The following is a 3,869-nucleotide window of genomic DNA, read 5'->3' on the forward strand; positions in this document are numbered from 1 at the left end:
GGGAGAAGCCTGGCAGACACCCCAGCAGTGGCGCGCAGAAGCACCCGCCTCCCGCCAGCACGCTGGGAGGGACACGCATCGCTGCTGGGACGCTCCTGCCCAGGATGCAGAACCTGAATCTAATCCCGAGGAAGCCAGACAAACTCAAACCAAAAGCCACTCTACAAACAACTGGCCTGTGCTCGCCAAAAGTGGCTGAAGAACCGAACCAGATTAGCAGAAGCCGAAACAACAGGACGAGTAAACGCCAGGATTTTTTTTTTTTTTTTTTTTTTGCTATAAAGGCTATTGTTGGGGAAACTGACAAAACTTGGGGGGAAAGTCTGCGGCTTGGTTCAGAGCGTTGTGCGGGTGCTGGCTTCCCGGGCTGGGCACCTGCGCTCCGGCTACGAAAGGGAAGGCCCTCGTCCTCGGGAAGTGCACGCTCGAGTATGTAGGGGAGGGAGCACGTGTCCGCAACTGACGCTCAAATGGTTTGCAAAAAAATATGTACAAATATAGAAAAAATAATTTGAAGTGTGGTAAAATATTAACATTTGGGAAATCTAGGTGAGTATGTGGGAAATGTTTGTAACAGTCTTGCCATTTTTATATCAGTCTGAAATTATGGCAAAATAAAAAGTTAAAATAAAAAATTGTGGTGTCTCAGGGCTCGGTCCTGGGTCTTCCTCTGAGTTTGCACCACCTTCCTCTCTCCCGGGTGGTCCCACGTCTCATCTCCCCTTGTCACTTTTAATGCCATTGGGGGCATCCCAACAATTCAGCCCCAACCTCCTTCGGAGCACTGGGCCCACCGTGCGGCAGCCTGCACAGCGACACTCGGGGCTCTCACAAGCACCCCGAGTCAACATGCTCAGAGATTTTGGGGGGATGTGCCCCCACCCCATGTGTATCTCAATGCACGACATCGCCACCACCCATCGGAGCACCCACGCTGGAACGCTGGGCTGGCCCTGGACGCCTTTCCTGTCCTCACTCCCACATCCAACCAATCACCACATCGCCCTGGGCGCCTGTGAGTTTCCCAAAGGCAGGCTGCTGTCTGTTGTTCACCCTGTGTCCCCAGCCCCCAGCATGGTGCCTGGTACGCGGTCTGTGCTTAAGAAATATTCGTGGAATGAATGAATGAGTTGATCCATTGATTGATCAAGGAAACGCCACTCCACCCCATGGGAGTAGAGTCCCAGTGTTTGAGTCCAAGGCACATGCTGGGTCTAGGACTGGCTGTGCTGCCATTCACGTCCGTGCAGGTTCATATCAGTCACCTACTGCTGCGTGACAAACTGCCCTCGAACTCTGACAGCGTTGAACAGCAATCTCCTGTCGCACACAGTTGCTGTGGGTCAGGAGTTTGGAGTGACTTTTCTGGGTGGTTCTGGCTCCAGGTCTTGGAGGAGGTGGCAGCCAAGATGCCAGTGGGGGCCGCAGTCATCGGAAGGTTTGACTGGGGCTGGCAGATCCACTTCCAGGATGGCTCGTGTACAGCAGCGGTGAGCTGGAGCTGGCTGCCGGCAAGAGGCCTCAGCTCCTCTCCGCGTGAGCCCTCCACAGGCTGCTTAACTGTCCTCAGCTCATAGTGACTGCTCTCAGAAGACAGCAAGGCAGAAGCTGCCATGTCTTTTTATGGCTTTGCCTTGGAAGTCCACCAGCATTTCTGCAATGCCCTATTGGCTATACCTGCCAGCCCTACCCAGTGTGGGAGGGGGCTACACAAGGGCGTGCGTGAATGCCAGCAGGTGAGGATCACTGAGGCCATCTCAGAGGCTGGCTATCCCAAGATTTGTCACTGTACAAGGACAACTAACCAGTGGGGCCAGTAGGCGCTAAAATCCAAGCTATATATTTTTGTCTAAGTTCCACGCAGGCTAAGGGCAGCCCTGCCAGCTGCTCCAGCTGTCTCTTGGTTGTCGGTCTTGCCCTCCTCCAAGGGGCTCCTGGGAGCCAAACAGAGAGCAGGACCGTGGCATAAATTGTTGCCATCGTCAGAACCCCCAGGCACTGCCCTTCACAGTTTATACAGCCCCAGCACCTCTGCTGGAGGCCATCACCCAAGCACCATGGTGGCCTAAAGATGAGAAAAGGCTGCAGAAAGGTGATGTGTCTTGCCTGAGGCCACATAGAAAAGCTTGGCAGGACTGGACTTCTGGCTCTGAACCCCACATTCTTTCCACTGCCCTGCCCAGTGGCCAGCTCAGACCCACAGCCCCTAACGCCCACTGCAAGCTTCACTCCCAGTCCTAACCAGGTATCTCTCATCCTTCTTTTGGGAACCCCACCCCCGCCCCCAAATGTGCCTGCCCCATGCCAGGCCCCAAGCAAATACATTCACAAATTTTCCGTCTGGATGGGGACCGTTCACTCCCCCTCCAAAAGGCTAAATCGGCGGGCAGCTGGATATGCACCAGGGCAGCATAGCAGGGGTTAGCAGCACGAGCTGATATTTAGAAATAGCACAACCCCACGGGGAGTCAGCTGTGGCCAGCTGGTCACAGCCACTGAAGCCACAGTTCTTTGTGAACGTGGTACGGAAGATGAGAGCCTGCTCCCGGGGGGCAGCAGCTCTGCCAGGGTCCTCCGCTGCTCCCGGCCTCTGTCTCCCCAGTGCGGCTGGGGCACGGCTCAGAGCCTGCCCCGGTCAGGGCAAAGCCCGCCGCTGGCTTCCCGTCCACAGCCAGCTCCCGAGGGTGGCAGACAAGCTTCTCGGCTCCCGAATTGTGTAATTGTTGGGACTTGCTGCTCCCGCCCCTCCTGCGCCTGGCTGCCTGCACTTGGAGGAGCCCCACGGATGCCTGAGCCAGAAGCAGGAGCAAGACCTCTCCTAGCGCAGGCCCCTGGTCAGAGGCCCAGCCCGGGGCCCACAGCTGCGGAGCTCAGAGCCAGTGCCTGATGCCCATGTCCCCTTGCATGGTAGTGGCCTCGGTCCTGTGTCCGTCGTGGCTGACGGCCAATTCCCTGAGGGCAGGACCCGCAGCAGGAACACAGCCCTCCTCAGGCACCACCCCATCTAGGGCACAAGCACACGCCACTTACCAGCAAGTTGGCTTTGGCCCCAGGCTCCTCGGGTGGGGCCAGGGCAGTCGGGGTGCAAAACACCCCGGCCAAGGGTGGGGCCGAGCCACAGCCACTGCCGGAGCGGGTACTCTTGGTCCAAGAAGCACTGGGGCCAAGAGCGAACAGGAGCGCCCGGCCGGCATGCTGGCTGAACTCGGCTGGCAGGGAAGTGGGTGCTGTGGGCTCTCAGTCGCCTTGTTCTCCAAGAACACTAGGAGAAACTGAGGCAGCACACACCACAGGTCACTGTAGCTTCTGAGGATTTTTGATCCTTTCACCCTAGGGTGGGGGCGTTCTTCTTCACTCTTCAAGTGTGTTTCTGAGTCTCCTACCCCCCACCCCATGCCCTGGCCTGTGCTTTGCTTGGGGGGCACTGACGCTCGCCTTCCGACCCGGCTAGGGAGGCCCTGGGGCAACTAGAACTACAGAGATCAGTACTCCAGGGAATCTGTGGGAAAAGAGATCGGTGTGCGGAAAGGAAGGCCAGGAGGGCTTCCTGGAGGAAGGTCAGAGGTATCCAGGGAGGTGGGGCAGTCAGGGATGGTCACCAACCCAAGCCAAGGGAGGTCCTGGCAAAGGTTGGAAGGCAGAGGGAGAAGGTCTGAGCCAAGCCCGAGAGTGCCGGGGAGGCCCAGGTCAACTCTGCCCAGGACGGGGGCTGCGGGCTCAGGGGAGCTTGCTGAGGAGGCTGGAGAGGGGACAACTGAGGAGCAGGTGCCACCTAGTCCGATGGCCTTTGCTCTGAGACAGTGGGAGGTGGTCAAGGATCAGTTACAAAGCAACACGGGGCCTCAACTTTCCGCCAGTTTGCCTGCATG

Source organism: Propithecus coquereli, unplaced genomic scaffold (assembly GCF_000956105.1).
Source record: "Propithecus coquereli isolate 6110/MARCELLA unplaced genomic scaffold, Pcoq_1.0 Scaffold155, whole genome shotgun sequence".
Classification (NCBI taxonomy): domain Eukaryota; kingdom Metazoa; phylum Chordata; class Mammalia; order Primates; family Indriidae; genus Propithecus; species Propithecus coquereli.